At 46.1% G+C, this 12930-nt stretch overlaps 1 protein-coding gene across 4 annotated transcripts in view; it reads left to right on the top strand.

Annotated features, from left to right (window-relative positions):
• Positions 1 to 12930, top strand: part of FRRS1 (ferric chelate reductase 1) — a 730440-nt gene that overhangs the window by 265050 nt on the left and 452460 nt on the right. The window lies entirely within an intron of this gene.

Raw genomic sequence — 12930 nt, 5'->3', positions numbered from 1 at the left:
CCACGGGTACTAAGAAAGGCGCATAGGGAGCAACCCTCCAAAGAGGGATGGGATGTGATTGCAAACATGAGGGAAGGAGAATTAGAAAGACTATAGTGGTTAGGCAGATGGGGAAGTCTCACAGGAGAACAGTGTGGAATGGTAGACATCTAGGGTCAGGAGCTGCTTCTCATGGCCATTTACTGCCATCAGATACCCAGGTAAGACCTAAGTCCTAGCTATGTTCATCAAAGGCCTGGCTGAGTCAATATATGGTCCTGTACTATCACCATAGGCGCAGATAGTGTTGCACATAAGGGACTCTTCAGAACGTGCCAGATGTTCAATTATACAGTGCCCCATGTAGTGCTGTCATATGCCTAGGGACAAGGCAGGGTAGCAGAAGGGTGTACAGATAAATGAAGGTCTTGCATGGAAGGCCATGGCAAAGTAGACCCATCAACCTGGAGATGCCCCTCACAGTAAGTTCCAGTAAATTGAATGGCCAGAAAAAGGGATCATGGATAAGGGAGACTTATGCCTCCTCATTCTCCCTGACCTCTGGGCTGCATTCGACACCATCAACCACTGCATCCTTCTCTCCCTCCTTGCTGACAGGATGGTATTCTCTGGCACTGCCCTGAATTGCTTTACCTCCTACCTCTCAGGCAGACACCAGGCTGTCCAGATGAACTTGTTGCGATTTAACCGACTGCAGGTCTCCTGTGGAGTCGCCCAAGACTCTGTCCTCTCACCTGTCCTTTTTAACCTTTACATGGAGCCTCTGGTCACTCTCCTCAAAGATACCAATATAGCCATCCAACAATAAGCAGACGATACTGTTAAGTGACTTCAATTCAGCAATCCCACTAAGTCAGTGCCTCGTCTGGGACGCCCAAGGAAAGCCCTTATTTATATGTTTTTATGACAAGTTATACTCTGGATGATAAACCCTTATATAACGCCCCTCTCTTAGAATCCCACTGAGCCAAGAAGTAGGTTTGTTTTGCAAATTAAAAAGGTTTATTTGAAAAATTAAAGAATAGATAGATATCACACGTGTATAATAAATTAATATTTGATATCATACTTAGACATATGACAGTGAGTGATCAACAATGGATGATGATATGCTAGCACACTGGTTTAATTACTTAGGAGTAGTATAGAGGATAAGGTAGCTGAGTGCTTTATATGGTACAAGGAAATGCAAGGTGGAAAAGAAGCAACACAGGAATAAACTTGATATGATTTCAGCAAAACATAATATAATCACTTTCCCCTTTTGGCAATTCACCCCCCCTCTATGCAATGTAAGGAGGTGAAAGTAACACGCACAGTCTTCAGGAATACAATCACAGTACAATACGAATTCAGTTCCCCCCTAGCAAGCTGAGAGCAACAGGGATGATTTTAAACACAGGCAAAGTAGTTTAAAGGTGGTATGCAAAGAAGGGAAAAATATGCTAAAAATTACTTTAATTCCCTCTAGAGGTTCAGGGTGAGTGAGGGATACTTTAAATCAGTTCAGGCCAGCCCTATCAATGATTCAGGGATGGTTACCAGGTTGAAAACGGAATTGCGTAATGGAAGCAAAAGACAAATGTTTTTACACGTGGCTGGAATGAAGCAAAATGTCAAATTGCGGCAATTTAGTCGCGTGCGTCGAGCGCAATTACGGAGGAAGCATAAGGAGTAGCAAGTCGGTTCAGAGCTTGTTGGAAAGCTTAGAATCTCAGCTTTAAAATAAGTCACGCTTCTATCACAAACGGTTCAAGAGCTACAGACAATTTTGTGAAGGTAGATTCTCAAAATAAAAGTAAAGCTCAGAATGACAGATGACTATTTTGCAGCTTTGAATCAACAGGAGGGACACGATTTCTATGATGCAGTTCTCAATAGGTGAAAATAGTTTCAATTAGATTATTTTAAACTAAGAGATTGGTTTTGCATAGTTCTGGCTGAGTAATCACACTATATTTTGGACAGGAATGCGACTTCGTAACGGATCTGGTCAGGTTGGACTGGACTTCTGGGCGGTTTCTGGTACTGGTTCTCTGGTTCCATATCTTTGGTTCTGCTCACAGCGATCTGGTCTGGGTCCGGTCTGCGGTTCTGGATACAGCCCTGCTTTCTGGGTGTTTCTGCTATCGGTTCTGGCAAAAGTTCTTGGCAAAGAATTCAAACAGCTCGCCTGGCTGTTGAATAGTTTGCAAATGATTTGGAGGCCTGCTGAAAAAGAATTCAGCTTGTGGATTCAGGCCTCTCTGCTACAAGTTCTGGAGTCTGGATTCAAAGTTCTGGTCTCTGGAGATTGACGGATTTGAAGTCTGGAGTCTCCCGGCAAAGCATCCCGCAAGAAAGTGGAAAGTGAATATTCCTGCCTGGGTTCCAGTGGCTTTTTATGTCTTTTGAAAATGGGTGTGGATGCTAACTTTCTTTGCCCAACCCACTCACGATTTGATAGGTCAAGGATTTCTCTTTGACCTGATTTGAGAAGGGGGCAGTGAGTCAGAGTGAGTCATCTTTATGGCATACAGAAAGAACACTCCCCTTGTGGTTACATGTACAGATTGCTGATGACTTAAGGTACATTCTTGTTCAACTCTGATCTTCCTAAGAGCTTGCATTAAAAAATGACAACTTATTTTTGTTTTTAGTTGGTTTACCAATATCGGACGTTTACCAAAAATGGCACAAATGTACACCGCCTTTCTACACATATTCCAGTAAATTTTCATTTTTCTAGCGTGAACCCCGTGTCTGCAATCTCCATAATTCATGGGGTTTTGCCTCAGAACATGGTACAGAGTTCTAACACCTCTTAAAATGTGCACAGAAAAATCACACGCATGATATTATTTATATAATTTTTACAAGTCCGCACTATGAATTATCCATCTTTTTAAAATTATGCTCTGGCCCCAAAGGGGTGTGGTTTTCCAAAGCACATGGTGGAATTTCTGGTTTATCCACTTTCCCCAAGTTCAGCTTGCTCACAGAGGCACTTCTCCTCCCACTTCTCCCAAGAGGAAGCTATTTTACGACCTCCCCCAATATAACATTTGCCCGAGCCCAAGACAGTGCTTTGTTCAGTTTCCCGTTATCCCCAGGTGCTCCTCCTCTAATCCAATCAGAGAGGTGTCATCTCCCTTTGGCGAGGGCAGGAGAATGCAGGCCAGGCCTGGGAAGAGTGGCTGAGCAAGTTTCAACTCCTGTCGGGGGTAGTTGCCAGGCAGAATTCAATCTCTTCAAGCCAGGCTTCAGCCAAATGTCACTTTTGTTCCCAGTTTTTCTTCATTCAAAACAAACTTACAATTTTTACACATGCAGCTAGAACACTGATTCTAAGTTCAAAACTATGACATTTAACAGTTGCAAACTATGACACTCAACAGTAGGTCACTCGTTTATTTTAAACATTTCGATTTTAGTGACTTTAAGTCCAATTTCACTTCAGCTGCTGACATCCACAGCTCAGCCAGTTTCATTATGAACATTATTTTGGGCTCTTTCCAGATTTTGTATGCACACAAGCCTACCTTCTGCCAAATGTCTGCTGGTGTTCATTGAGATTTTTGAATATCTTGCAATGTTTAAAATAGGCATTTTTAGCTTGCATTTCAGAGAAACAAAGGTGATTTCAAAGCGCTTTTTGAGCCACCGGCACTGCTGTTTTTCCTTTGGCACACATTTCACTCATGGCACTCCTGGCCCCTTACGCTCGCACTGGTGGGTGGCAGGTCAGGGGAACATCTTGGTGTGCGCCAAAACTGTGCGATTTTCCTGGATTCTGGCGCAATGTGGGCTTTTTCGGCCATCTTGTATTTTCTAAGCCCACAGCACCAAATGTTGCAGCATAATAGTCCAAACGTGGGTCAGGACACCCAACAATACTCAGTTGTACATGAGAGTAAATAGCACACAGGACACCATTCATCCCTGCGATTACCCAGGCATCATCAGTCCTGGATGTCGACTGCCTACCGCATGCAATAATGAATTTGTCCTCTTCGGTCCCCCCTGCTAAAAAACAACTTGTCCAACAATGGCTCAATGATCTGTGCCTGAAAGCATTTCATACACAACTCTGACTCGCAAAATCCTTATGCTTCACCATTGACTGCAATCTGTCCTTCCAGAAACACAAAGCCAATAACGCCTAAATAGCCTGGCTCGGAATCTCTACCCTTTGAAATATCAAACTCTTCATCCCGCCGCAGGACTGCCGGACCGTAGTGCAGGCCCTTATGGTCTTGCACATCGATGGGGGAAATGCTCTCCCGACAGGGCTCCCAGCTGCTAGCTTGACTTCCCTAAAAGCAGCCCACCATGCTGCAGCATGTCTTATTACGGGAGCACGGAAATTTGGCCGAATTTCCCCCATCCTACATGAAATACATTGGCTTCCAATCCAAGCCAGGATACTGTTCAAGACTGCATGTATCGTCTACAAAGCAATAACAATGAAGATTACCCAGGTTGATGGCGCTGGTAGTCTTGATTCTATTAAAGACTCGGAGGCGAGCATTATGCTTAAAACTCTTTAATGCCACTTCTCAGCAGCTCAATTAAAAAAAAAATCAAAACTTTACTTTTCCAATTTCCAACTCTCAGAAAAATACAAACTAAAAACAGAACTAAAAAAGTCCACCAAACTACAGACATCCTGAACTACAACTCCCCAGAAGTCTCCAGGATCCTGTAGTTTGACTTGAATCACGTAACCAATCCAGTCCCAGCAACAGCCCTTGCATCACATCCTGAACCAATCTATTCCTCTTTCGTTGATGTGGTATAAAAAGCAACCGAAATTCCTGAACTTTCCAATGTGGAACAGTAACTCCTCTGAAAGTCATCAACCTCTGCTCGCTTCCTTGCTCCGGCTTCCTAGTCAAGACATCTAACTCCCTCAGGTAGTCTGGACTTCTCCTAGAATTAAATCAAAAACACATCATTAGGGAGGTAATACGCAGACTCAGATACTTCATTGAATACATCAAAGAGAATAATACACTTCCAGAAACAAACGTATTACAAGAACTAATCACATTTCTTCCATTGCTCTGCGTATGTGGGAGGGATAATGCTTGCCTCCGAGTGTTTAATATAATCAAGACTACCAGCGCTATCAGCCTGGTAATCTTCATTCTATGTCAAGACCGAAGGGGATCATTATGCTCGTTCAAAGCTCCCCAACACTAGGTTGGCCACATTAGAGACTGGTTTAAAGTAAAAGGTCTTAAAAGTAGATTCCGAAGACCAGTCAGCTGCCTTCAAAATATCATGCAATGACACCCCTGCAGTAAAAGCTCTAGAAGCCATAGCTCCCCTGACTGAGGGAGCCCCAAAACAACTCAGAACTCTACCAGCGCAGCGCGTGACTTCTCTCACCCATCTACCAATGGTGGCTGTCGCTATCGCATGAAATGGCTTCCTACGCGCTATCAATAGTTGTTGCACTCCTGGAGGCCTAAAACTCGCAGTCACTCTCTCATACTCCTTGATACAACGTGCTAAACACAATTTAGGTTCATCTGGAAAATAGGGGTATGAAATCACTGAAGATGCACTTTTAGTTCTCTGTACAATCTGAAATGCTATTCCGTCTGGATAGAAAATCTTCCCATCAACCTCCTAAGGCTTTCACATCAGACACTCTCCTGCATGATACCAAACACAAAAGCATAGCAAGCTTGCCAGACAGCCGCTGAATTGACAAAAACTTGTTATCTGGCCACTGCTAAAAAAAAAAGTCGAAAATTTACCTCCGCATCCCACAAAACAGAATATCTGGGAACTGGAGGCTTGCACACCTTGATCCCCCTTCAATAACCTAACAACCGCTGGATGCTCCCCGATCGGACGACCTTCATAATTCTCATGTCCTGCTGAAATTGCCGACCTATATACTCCCAGCGTACGAAAGGCTTGTTCTCTGCGAGACGCTTCCGCCAAAAAATGTCACACATGCACTACAGGAGCCGAAACGGGATGAACACATTGCTGTTCACACCATTGCTCCCACTTTGCCCAAGCTGTATCATAGCTCATGAACGTGAAAGGGGCCCATGATTCATTGATACGTTCTGCAGCTTCTTTCGGGCCCATGATTCATTGATACGTTCTGCAGCTTCTTTCGAAAGACCCGGCAACTCCCATCGTCTCCTGAAATTCTGCAAGCCAACAACTGCAGGGCCCCTGTCTGGACTAAGGGATGTACTTGACCTCCTGCGCTGCATAGAAGATCCGCTTCCTCCGGAATCGGCCTCGGAAAATACGAGAAAAGTTCCATCAGAACCGGAAACCACACTTGCGATTTCCAGAACGGCACCACTAGAACCATTTCTGCCCATTCCCGACAGACCTTCGCCAACACTCTCATCAAAGTTATGAACGGGGGAAAGGCATAACAAAGGGTTCCTGCCCAACTGTGTAGAAATGCATCTGTCTCTACCACTTCGGGATCCAGCCTCCAGCTGTAAAACGTGCGAACTTGATTGTTCAACCTGGAGGCAAAGAGATCTATTTCCACCCGGCCCCAGATCTCCTGCAGCCGATCAAAAATGTGCCTGCTCAACATCCAATTGCTGGAATCTACCAGAGACCTGGAGTTCCAGTCTGCAATCACGTTCTGCTTTCCCAGAAGATACTGATCTGTTTTCCTCTGAAGCCAATAATGCCAGAAATCCTTTGCCAGTTCTGCTAGCAATTTTGATCTTGTTCCTCCTAACTTGTTTATATACTTCACTGCTGAGATATTGTCCATTCTCAGCAGTATGCAACAATTCACTTTGTCCTTGGCGAGAGTGTTTACCGCAAATGACCCGGCTAACTGCTCTAAGCAATTTATATGAAGTTTCAGCTCTTCCTCTGACCACCTCCCTCCCGTCTGCAACTGTCCGCACCTGGCGCCCCAGCCTAACCTGCTTGCATCTGACTCTATATTTATCTCCGGCACGTACCCGAAAATGCTCTGCTGTTCCATGCCTCCATGTTCCCTAGCCACCACTGCAGCTCGGCTCTTCCTTCGTTGTCTAATGGCACTAACTGGTGATACTTCACTCCCCCCTGTAAATGCCTGATCTTCAGTCTCTGGAGCGCCCTGTAATGAAGGGCCCGGAAAAATAGCCTGAATGGATGCTGCCAAGAGTCCCACTATCCGAGCTAGACTCCGAAGCGAAATATGTCATCTCTCCAAAACGGTCCTCCATTCTTTCTTTATACCTTTCAATTTGTGTTGCAGCAGTTCCAACGTGGCTTTTCTAGTATCTATCATAAATCCCAGGAATTCCATACATTGCTTCGAACTGGGTTCCGATTTCTCTCGGTTTATCAGAAATCCGAGGGAGCTTGGATACCCATTGGACCTGTGCTTCCAATGCCGCCTTGCTCTGACCGAACACTAAGATATTGTCCAAGTATATTATTATTCTGATACCCCAGTTCCTGATCTCCTCCGCCACAGGCCTCATGATTTTCGTAAAGGCCCATGGGGCCGAGGCTAGGCCGAACGGCAGACACGTGAAATGCCAACTCTGACCCTTCCATCTGAACCCGAGATAGTCCCTGAATTCCTGAGCCACCGGAATGGTCAGATATGCATCCTTCCGATCCAATCTCGCTACCCAATCTCCCTTGTGCAACATGTCTCTGAGGAGGTGGATACCCTCCATCTTGAAATGTCTGTAAACTAGCCATCCATTCAACTCCTTCAGATTTATCACTGGTCTCAACTTCCCTTTCCTGTGGACCAGAAACATATTGCTGTAAAAACCCTGACTTCCGTCGGAACACTTTTCTATTGCTCCTTTGCGCACTAGAGCTAGCAACTCCTTCTGCAGAAGCAACTCCTTGTCCTTTGACATGTGTATGCTCGCTGGCATACGGGCCTGCTGGGGAGAATTTACAAACTCTAGGCTCAGACCTACTACTGCGTGTAATACCCAAACATCTTTTGATAATTCGCGCCACTTGTTTACATGCAAAGCCGTACACCCCCCCCCCCACCCTGGGGTATTCCTCGCTCTGTGCATTTACCGCCGGCTGAACTCTGCTGCCGGAAATTTCCCCGGCCTCTCCTTCCCCGGAAACCTCTGCCTCTTGTGGGAAAAAAAGACATCTTGTGGCCGGTTCTCCCAATACTGGGTCCTGGATCCCTGAGGCCGTCTTGTGAAAGCACGACCGGCCGCTCGGCCTCTGAGGCGACCGGTCCCGGCAAAAAAGCACCTGGGAAATATTTTACAGATGCTTGACTGGGCTTTTTCGAGTGCTGTCTAGGTCCCGACGAATCGGGACATCTCCTTAGCGAAAGCTTCACCAAAAGGCATACCTTTAGCCGCTCCGCCAACCTCGTAACTAGCAAGGTCCCCTAACTTGCTGTCAATCTTTAGCAAGAGGCTGCGGCGCCTTTCAGCTGAAATCGCACAGCTGGCGTTACCTAAAAACAGACGGCCCTCTGCACACAATTAGCCAAAGTCTGCGGTTCTACCGGCTCTCCGGTATCCCTGGACCTCTCCACCAGGTCCATAATCTTAGCTAGAGGACCAGCCACGTCTAACAGCTTGTCCTGGCAGGACCTCCAGGCTTGGTCAACTCCCTTCCTGACATCCTTCGCCTTAGTAATGAAGGTGACCATCTTGGCGTCCAATTCTGGTGTTTCCATAACTTTGCCAGGAAGCTCTGGGACACTCTGCCCTCATTCTGAAGCGCACTTCCCTTTCTAAGGGCTTTCGAATCCGTTGCGCCATATAACGGGCCACTCTTGGGGAGGGGGTTCCACTCTGTGGATTTAGGGTGTCTGATACTGTCCGGATCAAACACATCCTCCATATCATCCTCGTGCGGACTCTTGGGTCTCTTGTGTTGTCTGCCCACTCCATCCTCTTCCATAATCTCTTCTTCCTCGACCTCCTCCTCCTCTGCATTCGAGGAGCTGTCGCCTTCCTCGGCGTCCCCTATATTTAACACCCCTGGGGCGGGGGTATGAGGCTCGGCACAGCCTTCTCCCTTAGAAAAGCTTCCTTCAACTTATCAAAGGGTCTGGCTACCTCTCTGGGCTTGATCTGATTCCCTGACATCTGACCCTGGGGGTAGAAGAGTGGGGGCTCTTCCGGGTCTTATCCACCCCCTTTAGCGCTTTCAATTTTTTCTTCTTTGGTCCCTGCGAGGTTCCCTCACCAGGACGGAGATCCTTTTTCCTTCTTTCAGAGACTTTAGTTGATATAAGGGACTCTAGCGCCGCCAAGCGCTCTTGAATGGGTTTAACACCCTGAGACACAGCTACCGCCATAGAGTCACCTAGGACCCTCTTAAAGCTGAGGGAGAGATCCTTATCGCCCTCCCACTCCTCCTCACTGAATTCAGGAGTGGTGCTCTCCTCCATCCCAGCCATGAATGGAGAATGTCCCCAGTCAGTCTCTTTTATAATGCAAAGATCTCACTTTTTTCTTGTTTTTTTTCTGTATTAATATGGTGTGCCTCAGGGAGCCAGAAGAAAGCGGCTCTGCGCTAAATCCCAATGAAATAGGAGGCCGTGTGGGCTAGAGACATTGCTGCAGTCCGCACTCGTATAAATGACGAAATTCCCGATCACGCATGTGCGGGACAAGTTCCCGTCACGTGATCGGGAGTACTTGTGGGTCCCTTACTCTAAACCGCATACGCGGTCACGAAAAGCCCCACTTCTAGGATAGATGTCTTACCTGACGGGGAGAGCACGGGTCACCTGAGCGCGAGCAAGATGACACGCTGCCCCAGTGCTCTCCTGCCCAACTCTCTGCGCTCCCTAAACTTCGCTGCTCAACACTCCGCTGCGCGCGCTAACACCTCAGAACCACGCGTAAATAATCGCATTTGTAGCGCAACACTTGACTGGTAACAGCAATCAATAAAACTGCTACTGCCAACTTGCTTGCTTTTCATTTTACTTTATCGCAATTTAAAGGATTAGGCTCCTGCAGCCTCTGCTGGGGAAAGCAGAGCCCTCTCCCTTCTCCCTTCTCCTTTCTCCACCACCCGCAGTGCCCATAATGTCCATCGGGACCCAGCCTGCAGAACAAAAGGAGAAACGAACATGCGTCTACTGTGCTCGCAGCACACACGCATCTACTGTGCTCGCAGCACACTAGACACAGAACACTGTTTCACTAAGTGGGCTTCACCCGTTACCATTGGTGTATCTTGATCGAGCAGGGATTGATTTTGGAAAGCCCGGGAAATTACTTTGTAAAGATGTTGGTTATTAGCAGTCCCTATTCTTAGAAGTAAATATTAAAGTAAATGGAGTTGTGATGGAACATTTTCACCAGAAAACTCGCACAGAGCTTGTGTTACCTACCAAATTTCTTATTAGGCAACGACCACTAACAATAATAAAACTCATTCTAAAGCTTAGTTTACAGCCATCAGACCTGCTAGTTTGATTTTCAAAAAAGAAAGTCCCATTTAATACAGATATTCAAACATTCTTAACACAATAAATAACAAACTGGAAGTTTGTGTGAAAGATCTCAGATACACTGCTTTACTAAAGTGTCTGATCCTTGGAACAGAATGTAATCTCACTGAGTATTGCTTGCAAACAGGGGGTGCCTAAAGGGACCTGGTGCCACGCCAAAACGACCAGAGCCGAAAGTGTGGTTTTGAGTACCTGCACTTTTTTTTCCTATAAAGCACTGCTTTTGAGGATAGTTGCTTTGTATTGCCCCTGTGACTGCCAAACCAGGGAGTCGCAAGGACAGTGCCATGAGTAGCAAAAGGAAGGCAGCGTTAGCAGCGACCACCTCTGGTGACCAGTGGCAGATTTAAGGCAAAGGGCCCCATGGGCATCAAGTGACAAAGGGCCCAAGATGTGTGGGCCAAAGAGGTGGAGCTTAGGGTGGGCGAAGTTAATCATGATCACGAGTGCACAATGGCAAACTTTAGGGACACATGCTATTTTTTATAATGTGGGCTTTATTGCGGGAATGTGTTAATTTATTCACTCTAGCCCATTATGCGTTTGGTCTTCTTGGAATAAACTGGGAGGTGAAATGGAAAAACAGCAAATGGCCGTCATTTTAGGTGATGCCTTTTGCTTAAAGTTCCTTGTGGGCGCGAAAGGTTGTGTACTTGCCCCGCCACCCATTGACACCCAGAGTGGACATTCGCACCAGGGGGAAAGGCCTGGCTATGCGGCGCCAACTGCCGCTCATTTGTAGATAATGGGCCCTTGTAAATGGTAGGAGACCACAATCTGCCTATTCACTAGAGGGCTAATCACAAACCCGTTAATTATGCATTTCATAGGCATCACTCAAGACCGTGCTCAACACCTAAGGAACCTCTATACATAGTAAACGTGGCAGCCCCTCCACCTTAATGGATGCATTGCTCAGTGGGAAGGAAGGGAAGGGGGTTGGGGGGCCCGCTCGCCGTTTGTATGCCTTGCGACCGCTAAATCCGCCCCTGCTGGTGACCCCCAAATGACTTCGTTGGTGCCAAGTAGAATACAGTGACTTGCATACATTACTGATTTCTGGTACCGGGTAAAAAAAGAAAAACGAAAAGCTTGACGCCCATTGCTTTACATTTCTTGCCACCAAGATGTTAAATTTGTTACCTTTCTCGTTGATGGGGACCTTATACGTTTTAGAAAAAGCTTGAAACGTTTATTCTTCAAAATCCGATTCATGAGATTTCTTTTTTTTACTTTTATAGCGCCAATATATGCCACTAATCAAACTTTTGCGCTGAATACAATGTCCAGTTTCTTTTCTATGGTGCCGAATACATTTGGGATGCTTTTTCAAGCCATAATAGTTCTATATATTTAAAATTCCTTCACCATATAGATCTATACAATTCCCTAACAGCAACAGCATGAACAATTCAAGACAAACGGCAGCTACATTGCACTCCTTCCATTCACTTTCTAGGATGGTGTTTGGGGGTGCATTTTGGCCGGCGTAGTAACATGGATCTGTTTTTACAAATATATAGCTTGTTAAAAGATACATTATTTTCCTGTCCATTAAGGATCGCTCTGCCAAGAATTATTCTGGACATATCCGCTCTTCAATCTACAGTGACAGGCCATTAACCAGATTTACAAAGATAAAAATATAAGAAAAACACCTACAGCTTTGTCACACATGTCCACATCACCCAAAATCATAATGAGCAAGACTACCACGGTTCAGTTTATGGAGTCATTGTCCCAAGGGGAACGTGGATGGATCATGCTGATCCGTGGAAGGGTCGTGTCGATCTACGGGGTGCAAGGATAATACATCATTCATCGGTAGCATTCATTTCGCCTAGGATGCACATATTTTCCATGGGCCACGTACACACACTCAACAGCATGCTGCAGAATGTAAGCAAACTCCTCCTCACTGTGAAAAGGCATTCTTCAGTATCACATGACTAACCGGAGGATCAAAGTGGCTCCTCCATAACAGGCAGTGAGGTGGTGCCACACACCCTCACTGTGAAGGAGCGAGAGCAGAGAACCCTGCCCAGCTCCATCTGCAGAAACAGCAGCATCCCCAAGACTGGACAGACTGGGTTATAATTTAAAGGGACACTGTCAAATGAGCAGGTGTCCATTTAATGCATTAGTACCCGGCACTGCGTTCCACGGGATTTCACTGAAAGGTGATTGGCTCAATATAAAAAAATTCTATTAGTACCCTAGTCTAATGGCAGAGGCGGATTTAGCACTTATATGACGGACAAAGAGTGGGCGGGCCCTGCCATGTCCTTGTATAAATCACTTCACACCAGCCACAGCAGACACGCCCTCATCCCTGCTTGGTGGCAATCAGGCACATTGGAAAAACAAAGAGCAGCTTGAGTGCTCGCTCACAGGGCCTGGCTAAACATTTGTTAGAGCTTGTGGGGGCCCATTTCAATATGAATGGGCCCTCACTTACTTACAGGTGTGGGGAGGGGTTGGACACTGTAGCA

The sequence above is a fragment of the Ambystoma mexicanum genome, chromosome 1q (assembly GCF_040938575.1).
Source record: "Ambystoma mexicanum isolate Mex_15411 chromosome 1q, UKY_AmexF1_1, whole genome shotgun sequence".
In the NCBI taxonomy this organism is placed as follows: domain Eukaryota; kingdom Metazoa; phylum Chordata; class Amphibia; order Caudata; family Ambystomatidae; genus Ambystoma; species Ambystoma mexicanum.
Note: the sequence above shows the minus strand (reverse complement) of the source record. Positions and strands in the feature narration are given on the sequence as shown.